This window comes from Anastrepha obliqua, chromosome 1 (genome assembly GCF_027943255.1).
Source record: "Anastrepha obliqua isolate idAnaObli1 chromosome 1, idAnaObli1_1.0, whole genome shotgun sequence".
In the NCBI taxonomy this organism is placed as follows: Eukaryota; Metazoa; Arthropoda; class Insecta; order Diptera; family Tephritidae; genus Anastrepha; species Anastrepha obliqua.
In genome coordinates, this window is record NC_072892.1 from 5,745,258 (window position 1) to 5,759,391 (window position 14,134).

The following is a 14,134-nucleotide window of genomic DNA, read 5'->3' on the forward strand; positions in this document are numbered from 1 at the left end:
CCAAAGAAGTTGGCTTCAGAGCCCATCTTAGCTAAGGAGTCAGAGGTCTCGTTACCCGCGATACCCACGTGTCCCGGGACCCATGTTAGCATCAGGCTGTTATGTCTGCCGACATAGTTCAGCCTGGATTTACAGGACTTCACTACCCCTGATGTGGTTTGAGGGCTGTCTAAGGCCATAAGCGCTGCTTGGCTGTCGCTGCAGACACAAATAGATCTGCCTCTCCATCGTTTTTCCACAACAAAGTTCATCGCTTCTTGAACTGCATACACCTCCGCTTGAAACACAGATGCATGCATTCCAAGAGCAAAGTGCAGTTTTGTCCCGCTGGATTCCACGTAGACCCCAGAGCCGGAGCCATGCTCGGTCCTGGAGCCATCCGTAAAAATGCGAAAACAGTGTTTGCCGGGCTCATTTTCTGAGTCTCCCCACAACTGAGCCTCTGGTAACACTACACTGTATCTCTTTTCAAGTACGACTCTTGATGGCATTGAGTCAAGGGGCATGGAGAGAATCGTTGGATCGATGTCCATGCCTTCTCTGTGTTCCAATGCTGGACAAGGGCCGTACCAGTTCCCACTGTGTTTCAGTCTGCAGATGGCCTTCAGGGCCTCTCCTCGGATGAAAGCATCAAGTGGTGGTAAACCAATCAGAGCATCTAGTGCCGGGCCTGAAGTAGTCGGAAAAGCTCCGGTGCAACAGATGGCCACAGTGCGTTGTAGTCTCGATAAGGTCCTCCTGACTCCCACTAAGGATAGTCTACTCATCCAGACCACTGATGCATAGGTGATAATGGGTCTTATCATAGCTGTGTAGATCCATAGGACCTTGCTAGGAGAGAGACCCCACGTTTTCCCAAAGACACCTTTGCACTGCCAGAAGGCTGTCAGCGCTTTGGATGCCTTTGTCTCAACGTGTGATTTCCATAGGAGCTTACTATCGAGGATTACTCCTAGATATTTAATTTCCTTGGATAGCTGGATTGTGACTCCTTTTAGCTTTGGCAGAACTATTCCGTCAAGCTTCCTCCTTCTGGTAAAGAGGACAATACCAGTCTTGGCGGGATTTGCCGACAGCCCGTTCGCACAGCACCAAGTGTCAATCCGATCCAGAGTTTTCTGCACTTTCCTGCAGATGTTCATAAGCGAAGAGCCTGTTACTAAACAAGCAACGTCGTCCGCATATGCTTGTGCGTAGACTCCCGAATCGTTTAAGGTGGTGAGCAGAGGATCGATTACCATGCACCAGAGTAACGGAGACAGCACGCCGCCTTGGGGGCAGCCTCTGTTAACCCCAGATGACACCAGCAGATCTTCCTCTGCTCGCACCGAAACGATTCTTTGGGCCAGCATCGAACGAATCCAATTTACTAGCACCCGGTCTACGCCGTGCCTACTAGCAGAGTTACACATACTATCAAAAGTGGCATTATCAAACGCCCCCTCTATGTCTAAAAAGATACCCATAGCGTAGTCCCTCCTGTCGATGGCCAGCTCTATCCTAGCAACAAGGTTTTGCAGTGCCGACTCGCAGGATTTTCCACTCTGATAGGCATGCTGAAATAGAGACAGAGGGTGAGCCTTCAGCGACTTCTGACGTATGCGCAGTTCCACCAGTCGTTCGAGACTTTTCAGCATGAAAGAGGTCATGCTGATTGGTCTAAAGCTTTTGGGGCTGGTGTAGTCGTCTTTTCCAACCTTTGGGATGAAAGCGACCCTCACCATCCTCCAAGAGCGTGGTATGTAAGCCAGTGCCAGGCATGCCGAGAAGATTTTCTTCAGGGCTGCTGGCACGAACTCTGCACCCTCCTTCAGCATGGCAGGAAATATGCCATCTGGCCCGGGCGACTTGTAGTCGTCAAAAGATTTGATGGCAAATCGAATGGCGGCCTCATTCACCACAGATCTGGCAACGAACCAGTCATGCCGAGAAGGTGTAGCAGCTCTGACAACTGCCTCTATCAATAAGGGCTGTTGCCGGCTGATGCTTATCTGATTACCAGGAAAGTGAGACTCCATCAGCAAGCTGAGTGTCTCACTTTTCCGCTCCGTGAAGGAGCCATCAGATTTCCTAAGTGACCCACGCCTCAACATCTGGAGCTCTTGGTTCCACCACGGAACGGGAGTCCGGCTCGGGAGAGGTCGAGTTGGACAGGCTGACTCAAAACAGTCGGTTAGGGCAGCGTTAAGTTTCTCAACAGCCGCCTCAATGGCCTGTTCTTTTCGAAGTCTTGGTGGCGCAACGTCAAGGTCCCGCAACGCCTCCCTAAACTTCTGCCAGTCTGTTTTTCTTGGGTTTCTAGAGGGCAATGGCATATGTGCCTCCTCGCCACACTGAAACTCAATGTACCTGTGGTCCGAGCACGAATCTTCGGCAAGGACTCTCCAGTTCTTGATTGACCACCCAAGTTTTGAGTTTGATAGGGTTAGATCAATCACCTCCTGTCTTCTAGACGTTACAAACGTTGGCTGTGAGCCCTTGTTTTGTATGTCTAGGCAGGAGGACGCGATAAATTCGAATAGTCGAGAGCCCCGTCCATTGCACTTGCTGCTGCCCCAGATTGTATGCTGGGCATTAGCATGGCAACATAGGATGAGACCCAGACTGCGCCGCTCACAGAACCTCACGAGACTATTTATTGAAGAGAATTGAGATCGGTTTCGCTATTGAGGTGGAGACGAGTTTAAAAAATACGGGGCAGAAACCTTCGTGATCGGTAGATGAGCTATTATTCAGTTTTGAAGCTGCTTGTACAACATCATTGGTTGAAACAGTAAAGTCATCATAAGATTCAGAAGAGGATACATTAAGGTTAAGAGTGTCTAATTTGTCAAATTTTTCATAAACTTTTTGGAAAAATTTTGCAAAGAGGTCGCATGAGTCTTGTTCATTATCCGAAACAATGCCATCGTAATTTAAGCAAGTGGGGAAGCCGTTGGTCTTCCGTTTATTGTTGAAATAACGCCAAAAGCTAGAGGGATTTGATTTTAAATTTGATTCAATTCTAAATATATAATGTTTAAATAAGTAGTTATGAAGACAATTGAATTCCCTTTTCAATCGGAGTAAGTTGTCTCGATCGCTTATGCTATTGGTTCTTTTTAACTTCTTGTATGCTTTATTTTTTAAATTTTTCAGATGACAAAGCCTCGAGTTAAACCAGGGGGGTTTCTTATGAGATTTCCAATTTCGTAGAGGAACAAAGCGGGAAATTGTTGATTGTAACTTGTCACATAAAATACTATAAGATGTTTTAGGATCATCGAAAGTGTCCAAAAATGACCAATCTGTGTTATCAATGTATTCGCTCATCTTTGTAACATCAGCTTTAGAGTAATTGCGACCAAGTGTAGTGATCGACGATAGTTTATCGAATTTATAAAATTCAAAATTTATTAAGAGCGCTTTATGATGTTGACTATTACTTAAAATAGGTAAATAGCATTGTTGGCAAGATGAATTCAAGTCTGCAGAAATAAAAGCTAAATCCAATATTCGATTGTTATCGTTTAGAACTGAATTGATCTGTTTAAGGCCAAACGATAATAAAGTGCTTACAAACAGTAACTCTATTTCAGATTTAACGTTAGAAGGTATTAGATTATTATTATATGACAACCATGAAATATTTCCTAAATTAAAGTCTCCAAGATACATAATTTCATCATTTTGAGTTAAATTATTATAAATAGATGCTAAATTATTTAAATGCTTTTCATAGATATCATACGTGCTATCTGGCGGAATGTAGGATAACAAAAAGAAGATACAGCGGTTTAATGAAAATTTTATCTTAACGCATATTTGTTCTATACTGTTAGAGTATAAGTTTAGAGAAACATTACTACTACACAAATTAGCTTTTACTGCCCACAGTACTCCACCTCCTCTAGATAGGCCAGAGGTTGTTGGGTTGCGATCTAAGCGATAGACGTGATAATTTTCGTCGAAAAATTCTGATGAAAATATTTGCTCGTGAAACCAAGTTTCTGATAAAGCAATAATTTCGTAATCGTGTAAATGCATATCACGACGAAACTGAGCAGATTTAGTTCGCATTCCACTAACATTATGATAATATACAGCATATTTGTTAGTAGGATCACTAATATGGTCTTTAGCAGTAGTATGTAGTCAAATTGATTTCTCTGCCGGCGCCGCTGTTTGAAAAAATTTAAAGGGCCGAACGTTTACACTGGCTGGCCATAAGTTTGGATTCATCAATTTATCATAGTATGATGAAGAGATGCCTATTTTAAAATTTACCCTCTTTAGCGAGTCAATTTGGACGTCTCTTTTGATTAATTTATAGCAAGAGATAAGGTTCTTGTCGATGTTTGCATGTTTCGCAATGTATGCTATTATATCTTCCGCTGATACCGACGGTTTAAAAGATGAGATGTGTAACCATATTGAGCGAGTAGCGACGTCAAGTTCGCAGTTATCATTTGCACCAACAACAAGAATATTATTTTCTTTTCTCTTACGCTGTATTGCTAAGCTCGGCACACACAATGAAGAGTTGGTATTACATGAAACAGCAGGTGAAGAGATTACACCTGCACCTTTGACATTTGCAGCAGCAGTAGTATTTGGAGCGAACGGGAGAGGTGTTGTAACGGATTCAAGGTGAGCGGGAACTACAGCATTGGCTTTAGCTACGGCGGCAGTTTGAGCGTAAGAGAGAGATCCAGTGAGAGAATTAGCAGCATTAGAGATCAACACATTAGCATCAGCAACGATTAAAGTATCAGCATCAGTATGCAGAGTGGACGGTCTTAGTTGACAGGGAGAGCTACTTAGAGAGTTTTTAGCGTTGTTTTTGGACCGAAGAGCTGGCGCATCCAGTTTTGTTGCTACGCAAACGTTGTTAGGTTCATTGACCTTTGCCTTAGATCTTGTTACAATTTTATTATCAGCAGCTTTAGTGTTGTTGTTAGAATGCATATTAGAAAGTAAATTAATAAATTCTTGAACATGATTTAGCTTATCCATGACTTCATCAATTTTTGACTGGCTAAGAGATAGCATGCGATCTTTGCAGATACCACACCTGTATACTACATTTAAATTGCAGTTGATTACATTTATGCAGCTGGCACTCAGATTTGAACATTTTATATGCGTTGATGAGCAACATATACCGCACGTAATGTACTCGTTCGCTAAGCACTTTAATTTGCATGACACGCAATTAGCCATAACAAAAGACACAATTAAGCAGCTACAGCTACTTAGAGCACTGTCGATATTAATTAAAAGTCACTAAAATCACTAATTATAGCTTATTGTATGGAGAGTAAATAAATACACGTCCGATCGCGACGAATGCTGCTAATAACGTCCATATTATCGGCGTAAGCGAGCAGCAGGACACTTTTATAGAAAATAATGCCGGAGATGTCGATGTTGACGGCGCGAATAATTTTCGCCATCATCAAATTGAAAAAGTCGCACGTGGCTCGATTTCAACAAATCCAGAACTGACGAGTTGTTGAGAAAGCCACGAGCAGACATATTCAGAATTACGTCATCAATAACCGGTCACTGGCCCTTGGGTGAGCATGCCAGGAAGATGGGGTAGAAGAATCCAAGGAGACAGTATTTCCCTATCTGTGAGAGTGCGTAAGTTTGGATGCTCTACAACATAGAATACCGGGGAAGCCTGGATGGTTAACTTTAAAGAAATTGCAGAAAAGAGAATTGACGACATAGGCTGATTTATAGTTAAATCAAGATGGTTCGACTAATAAAACAAACAGTGGCTCTGCAAGTGGTGTATAAAAATGGAATCTTTTGTGCTAATTGGGTCTGGACTGTGTCGCTCAGACAAAACCTACACCACCACCACCCGCACCATCATCCTTGAAATAATTTCTTTAATTGGTAAATATTTTACCGAAACTTCATTAATGGGTCGTAAAGTGCGTTGATGATTGCGAGGCAACATTAAGGTTGAGTTCATTGTTGGTTAAATTCAATAAATTCAGATTATTTTGCACTTCAATTGGAATTGAGCTAAAAGCATATAATAATTAATACAATATTTGCATACTTTAATGAAGTTTCTTCAATAACTGTTTTCGTATCTTCTTTCATGAAATTTAAATGTCCCATTGACTTTCTGAGTACGTCGCCCTGGCAGACATTGTGACAGATCTATAGCCAGCATTAACAGCAGAAGATGTTGGACGTCAACATAGCTCCCACTCCTCACATGCAAACGTGCACACATACGAGCACAAACCTTCGTATGTGTGCACAAGGATTAGAGCAAATTCGCCTCTAAATCGATAAAGAAGGATGATGACAGGCAGCCAGATAGGCAACTCTGTAGACAATCTGGTTAATGTGCTGTTGTGTATGAATGCCTGTGGCAGCCTTCCAGTACTCACATGTTGCCTTTATGTACCCAATCATAATACAATGCTCACATTGGCAACACCGTTAACGCTAGCGATAGCGTTGACAACGGCAATGGGATAAACATTGTCAACGCTTCTCGCACAAATGTATTTGGAATATTAGCATGTGTGCAAGTATGTGTGTGTATATGTGTATGTATGCATGCAAAGCATACATTAATGAAAGGAATCTTGTTGACAATGTGCACATGGAGGCGTTAGTTGATTATTTGCTGGTAGGTACTTGATGATTTAATCGATAATCAGTCGAATGTGAATGTGTAGGAGTTAGATATTGAACATTTGCGTGCATGCAGCTCTAATTATATAATACGAACGAATACATATACATATGCGAGTACGTTAGAGGCTGACTGCCGCCTTTGGCGTAGGTTGGAGATCAAGGAAATACTCGGCATTTGTGCGGATGTGGCAAAGGATGCGCGACGGTGTGCCTAATTTTACTGCTATCAGAAATGTCATTGAACATCCGCAGCGAAGCAAACAAAGGGTACTACATAACTACAACTACATATGTATGTTTATTGTTGCCCTGTAGGGAAAAGCTGAATTCAAGAAATACATGACTGGTTATGAACTAGTCTGATTTTGCTATTGGCGTGCCACGTTTATAAAAAGTGCGAATAGCGGTCGCCGTCAGCGGTTTTTAACGACTAAATTAAAATTGTGTTAGTGATAGAAGAAAAAACTCACCTTACTTCGTTATTGCCTGATCAACGACAAATTGGACGAGTGTGCGAATAAATATGAAATGAGCGGACTGAGTTTCCGGGGACGTGGCAGTCGATGTTACTCTCACAATATTTCTTCGGATGGCCAAAACTGGTAATTTGATATCCTTAAATTCGGTAATTAATAAAAAACATTCTCCTTGGAAAAACGGCTTAAACTTTATTGGTAGACCCCGGCTTCTGATTCGTAAAATTGCTAATTCGAGTCGTCAAGTAGCGATTATTTTTTTTCTCCCAAAGTCAGTAAATTAATGTCTTCCTTCTGATTTGTATCAAAATAAAATTTTCATAATGCAACAAAACACATTTTTTTTTCAAAACAAAAAGATTGCGCTAACGAAGTGTGGAGTACTTTTGGGTGTGGGTTTACTTTTTGTAGGTAAAAGGTGAATGTTTACAGCAGTGTCAAAGTTTACACTTCCTCAGGATGAGGTATGCAACATATGTAGTAATCGTAAATGAAATATTGGATATTTCTTGGGATATAGTAACTAATGTTGCGGGGAGAATCCTAAATATGTTGCAAGAGGACCCAGTTCATAGAAGCAATAAATTATCCGGCTCGAAGGACCTCACTAATGATGAACACAAATTCCAGTTGGTTATTGTAGCGATGATGTTGCGGCAAAACTCCCAATTTAAAACTAGTTGTTTCAGATTCAAAATTACAATTTTTCCCACTCAATTTATTACAAAATATTCCCTATATACACATTTATTTCAAACAAAACCTACTTATTTTCACAGAAAATTATAACGAATAACAGGAGTTGGAAAACATTAAAGTATTTTAAACGAATACTAAATTGGACTCCCATCTTATTATCTATGGTTCGAACACCAACGAAGCAACATAGGCGTTGATTACCCTGGTAATTTTCTTATGCTACAGTGGACAAACTTCTTTATATGTATGAATAAAATGATTGAAAAAAAAAATTTATGATTGCAAATGTGTTTTTGTTGTTTTCCGGTGCCTTTTGTGCCACACATCTATAACAGAAACACGTGAATATAATTCCAGTAGATACAATATTACAATATTTTTTATATGTAGATATTTTGACAATTTTCAGGGTTTGCGGAGGGATAATTTGTTTACTGAAAATAAAAATAAACTATTGGAAACTCTTTTCTTTAATTTCGGGTACAGTTTTGAAAACATTAAAGGAACTCAGCATTGGATTGATCTCTTTGAGCGCCCCTTTACTAGTCATGTGAGCAAGTATGATTTCGAAATTCATGTAGAAATAATAATCCTACGAAGCGAGATACATTTTTATAACAGAAGCGATATAACTGAATTCTGAAGAAATTTAGATAACAATTTGTATCCTTAACTCAAAGAATTTTCTTTTAAGATAATATCATTTTTTCTTTCCACGCACTTTTGCGAAAAAATTATTTCTGAATTTATTATTTCTATTAAAAACATATACTTCTGACCAGAAACTGTCCCAAAAGTATAAATATTAATATTGAATAAATAACGTTTTGAAGGATATGGTTTTTTTTTCGTCAATTTAATTCCTTTCCAATGCAACATAAATTATATGAAAGAGTTCAATTTCTTTATTTTTCACAGAATCGATGTTTTTTATTTAATTATGCAAATATATAAATTATAATTTTGGGCGTATCTATATCATAGTGGAGTACAACCGTATCCATTTTTCATTGTTGGTGGTTTTGGTCTTTAACTTTTACTCTTTTCACCACTGTGCAGTTAGATTACTCTGTCGAGTCAATTTGCCGACCTCTGATGAAGAGAAAATGCCAACGACCATCGCTTCAGAAAAAAAATTGTCAAAACTTAATACGATTTTTGTGTTACTTGGAACTTGCTCCGTTTGTATGGCAAAATTAGGTGAGCCATAATTCGGCATGCCAAAAATTTTTCTACAAATACTGATTAAAATGTGTGAAATTCTGACCAAATTTGTATAATTTTTTTTAATTTTCAGTAGGTTTGAAACTTGGATTTATAAGGTTTTCGTAGAATAATGAACTATACGAGAATTTCTATACAAAAATTATAAAAATTAAGTAAGAAACAAATAAATTGTCAAAAATTCTTACTGCTACAGTTATTTTACGCAGTGTAGGCCCCCCTTTCTGGCCTTTTCAAGGAAAGTTAAAGCAAAAAAAAAAAAACACCAAATAGGTGCATCCTGGCTTAAAAAGAAGTCAACAAAATTGGTGATTTTTTTTTGGTAAATATAATGTAATATTTCTACTTAGATAAAGTTAATTTCACACTTTTTTGCCAGGTTCATTATTGTGTACTTTAAAATTTAAAGTTAGGCTTAATGTTAAGTAAACTGAAGGCGGTGTGAATGAAGATTAGCAGGGCTAACTCACTGGCTTGACCAGCCTTCACCATACCTGAACCAAATGACGGACTTTCATTGCCGTAGTTTCGCAAGTTTTTCTCTGTCAGGCAGTTAAGTAAATGAAAAGAGTTAAAGGGTACTTTAAAATTAGAAATAGTTTATTGGCTCGATAAGTAAAGATGAGAATTTCATCTATAGGGTGGGCTATGTAAAAATTGCTTTTTGAATCGGCTATAAAAAAAAACTAATCAATATTTTTTCAAACTTTTTTTTTATTTTGAAGACTGAACATTGTCATTTATGAATGAAAAATAATATCGTTCAAATGACTGTCATGGCTGGCTATACAGTAGGCCATGCGATCAACCCAATTTTTAAGCACATTTTCGATTGTTTGGGCTCCAATTTCATGAATGGCAACTTCGATTTCGTGTTTTAAAGCATCAATCGTCTCTGGATGGTTCGCATAGCATTTGTCCTTAACGGCTTCCTACAAGAAATAGTCCAATGGGCTTAGATCACAGCTCCGAGGCGGCCAATTGATATCGGAATTTCGGCTGATTATTGGGCTTTCAAAAACGGTAGCCAAAAGTTCGAGTGTAACTTTGGCAGTGTGACAAGTTGCACCGTCCTGTTGAAACCAAATGTCGTCCATGTCATCCTCTTCAATTTTTGGAAACAACTCGTTGAGCATGTCACGGTAACGCTCGCCATTTACTGTAACCGCGGCTCCTCGCTCATTTTCGAAAAAAAATGGCTCGATGATGCCGCCAGACCAAAAACCGCACCAAACAGTGACTCGTTGTGCATGCATTTGCATCTCTACAGTAACGTGTGGATTTTCTGAGCCCCAAATCCGACAATTTGCTTATTGACGTAGCCACCGATGTGAAAATCAGTAAAGAAGAAGAAGACTCACCACTTTGGAAATAGGTTTTCAATATTTCCCAATTTTGTTCAAGTGTATAGCGTCCCATTTCGTAAATGTCAAACCTTTAAGTAAATTATGAACACATTTGACATGTAATTTGTGTTACCATTCTCAAAAAAATAGGTGGTTCAAAAAGCAAACGCTATATGGTCCACCCTGTACATGTATTATTTATCAAGAAATACAGAAAGAAAAAAAAGTAGAAAAAAAAAAAAATAAATAAAAAAATTAAAATTAATCGAACCTAGCAGCCGTCCACCTCTTCAACTTCCACGCAAAAAGGGAATTCGGTGACTATCGGATCTCCTCTGTCGAATTTAGTATTAAACCTGAACTTTAACACAAATTGATTTTTTCTAGGGTGGCGGTGTTATTTCTAAACTCACTAGCAGCAAAACAGTTTGGCTCTAGCGAATTTTCCAGCTGGGTGTACGAAAATATGCGAACGAGTATGTAAATGTGTGTGTGAATTTTAATATAGGTTTTTTGTTGTAGCTGCAATACTTTTTTCTTTCTAGATTATTTTATATTTTGAAGTGTTAGCATTTCAGTTGATTAAAGAATATATAACAAAATCGTGAAAATTGTGATCGGATCAAATGATTTTGGTATCTGAAAAAAGGCCGTTTTCTCAATGCCTGGTTATTATTGCCTATAACACAAGGCTCGTTAATCAGCTGAGAGCTTTAAATGACAATTTTGCTGTTAGCAAATTATTAAATATTAATAAATCGTTTTTGTGCGACATTAAAGAGACACTCCTTTCTGTAGGCTGATTTTGGAAACGCTTTCAACTTCTGCTGCAAATTTCTCTTTTATTGCCGAAAATAATTAGAGCAGGAAAAGTTATAAGATAGCCTGTCGGCTGATTAGCAAATAGTCGCACACATTACGAGAGTTCTTAGCCAATGCATTAGCGTAAAGAAGATACCTTTCGCAATGAATATTTTCTCTGAATCATCTCTCAATACTTCCATACTTTTTCAACATTTTCAACATTTTCTAAGCAACGAATTTGTGAAGAAGTGTTTCTAAATTAATATACTCGTAATTCATACACAGCTTTTATAATTTTATTGTATTTGAAATTTTAAATTTTGAAGTCTGTAAAACTTTTTTAAAATTTGTTTAAGTTAACGCTATTTTCACCCACTAACAAACGTCTGATTTGCTTTTAAGATTTTCTGTCTACCTTTTTATATGTAGTAGAAGTTCGGATAGTTGCCTAAACTGCTGTCGTAAAAAAAATATTAAAACAATCTTCTCGTATTTTTCTTCTGACACTACCCAACAAAAATGAAAAAGTCGCGCTTATTTTTTGAAGGGAAACTTCTTAGGCGTCGATGGACGAGCGAGAATGGAGAGTAAAATTTCAAGGCCATGCAACGTTTTGGGCATTTTCGTTCCGCGAGAGAGAAAAAAGGTATAACGTAGAGGAAAAGGAGACAGAGAGCTATACCTTATATATATCTAAGATACACTTTAGGCTACTTTTCCTGAGTTTTTCCTTTTGGTTGCTAATTTTCAGTGAGAAATAACACTGCCTACTTTTTGGCGCTTGTTTGTTGGTGTAAACTTGTAGGAAATATATTTTTAGTGCCTACTTTTTAGCGTTATATTTCCTTGGTGCCTAGTGTTTGGAGCGTTTTTTGGTCCCAATTTTTTTGGCGTTTTTTTGGTGCCTACATTTTGGCGCTTATTTTCGTTTCCTGGCAAGTGCTTGTGCGTACTATAAAGTGCTATCCATTCCGGCGTCAGATTTATTGGTATTGCCTTGCGATAATTTGTGCCGTTGCTGGAACAGCTGCGTTTGTGCGGGTGATAAACGCTCGGAGTAGTACGTGTTGTTGCCACGGTTTGTGTCCGGAGTTTACCTATACCGGTCGACCCTTCTCCGTTTTTTGTAAATTTTGTCTATTTGTATTATCTGCAAATGTTGTGAAGTTATTTCCACATATATTCTTTCTCTCTCTCTCTCTCTCTCTCTAATTCTCTTCGGGTCTCTCCGTCTTTCTTTGTCTGCCTTGAAAGTTGGACTTCTGTTATGTGTACTACGGTACACACACTTTTTTCTTTAAGAAGTTGGATTTGCAAACTATAAAATTCTAAGAAACAATATTTTCAAGAATTAAAAAAAATGAATTTTCCAGAAGGCAGCCGGGTAAGTTTTTTCGATATTGTTCCTAGCACTGCCACTATATTTTCCTTAAGGGGTTCGATTTTTAATACTACGAAAGTAAAAAAAACAATATTTTGAGGAATTAAAAAAAATTAATTTTGTCAGGAAGCAGCCGGGCCAATTTTTTTCGACCTCGTTCCTACATAATTTGGAAAAACTCCACTAGAGCATAGCTCTTAAATCAAGATCTAATTTTTCGAATATAATATTATAGTAGGAAAAGATGGTTCCTAGGTGGAATATAGGGGAAAAAGAGAATAGATGTGAATATCAACACCATCGAACGACGACTGCAGGAGGCGAACATATCGTACCCTCAGTCATCATCAAAACCACTGCTCTCTGAAAAACACACTGAGAAACAACAAAACAAGAAAAGGGCGTCACAGTATTGGACTGGCCTACCCAGTCCCCAGACACCAACCCCATTGAAAATGTGTGGAGAACTATGAAAACGCATCTTGCCGGAAAGCCAGTCCATGATTTCAAGCACCTCGTTCATCAAGTTCCCAAAATCTTCCTCTTTGCCGACGAGCTACGCAGAAAAGCTGGTTCAAAGCATTCCGAGAAGATGCCAGCTATACTCGACAACGATGGAGACTACACGGCTTATTGAGTAAATGCATCTAGTAGTTATTTAAATACTTTCATGTTAAAAATTTAAATATATATCTTTTATATTTCATGAATAATCGCGGTTTTTTTTACTCACACAGACTGTATATATTCTTGGCCTTCACCCAGGAAAATTTTATGAATTTACCCGAACTGCTTGAAAATAGCTGCTTGTTCTTTGAGGATTAGTAGCTAAAATTAAAAATAAGTAGGCTAGAAATCTATTTGGAGTTTTGTCTCCCTAGTTATTTTGTTCAGAATTGCCAGTAGAATACTGCAGTTGCCGAAACAAAATAGAGAAAGAATTCAACCCAATGTTCATACATATGAAAAAATAATCTATACAATTAATTTCCAGTATTAAATTGCGCTTATATTTTATAAGATCCAATGAATGTTGAAAAAAAAAAAAAAAGTAATTGTTACTTGTTTTGCCATTTTTGGAGTTCTTTCCCGTTTTGAGATATATAGAAAATTTGTTTACACCAAAGATTTGTCAACTTCGGTTGTGTTACGCTGAATTAAAAATGCCTTAGGGGTAACAACTAAGTACTCGTATTATGCAAAGAAAAACCATAGGGCATAAAGTCAATTTATTGAAAGACTCGCATTTTTCTCTAGCGACGAATTAATTTGTTCTTCTCATAGGGACGACTGTGAGCCGTCTCGTTATGACGCAAAGTTGGTTTTAGTAGACCTACTTTTGACTATAATATTATATGAAATCTGTTTTTGAGCTTAAGTTTAATTTTAGTTAAAATATGTTTTAATTTACAACTATAATTAGTGTGAAAAAATTTTAATTACAAAAAAATTACCCTTACGTACTATTATAAAAAATATTGCATTCACTCATACATACACATATTGCTGTAGTCGTGTAGAAAATTCTACATACTTCACAACTCAAGAATATGACC

General features: G+C 38.1%; 1 protein-coding gene across 4 annotated transcripts in view; it reads left to right on the top strand.

Annotated features, from left to right (window-relative positions):
• Positions 1-14,134, top strand: part of LOC129250992 (mucin-2) — a 102,586-nt gene that overhangs the window by 24,622 nt on the left and 63,830 nt on the right. The gene's annotated exons all lie outside the window — the stretch shown is intronic.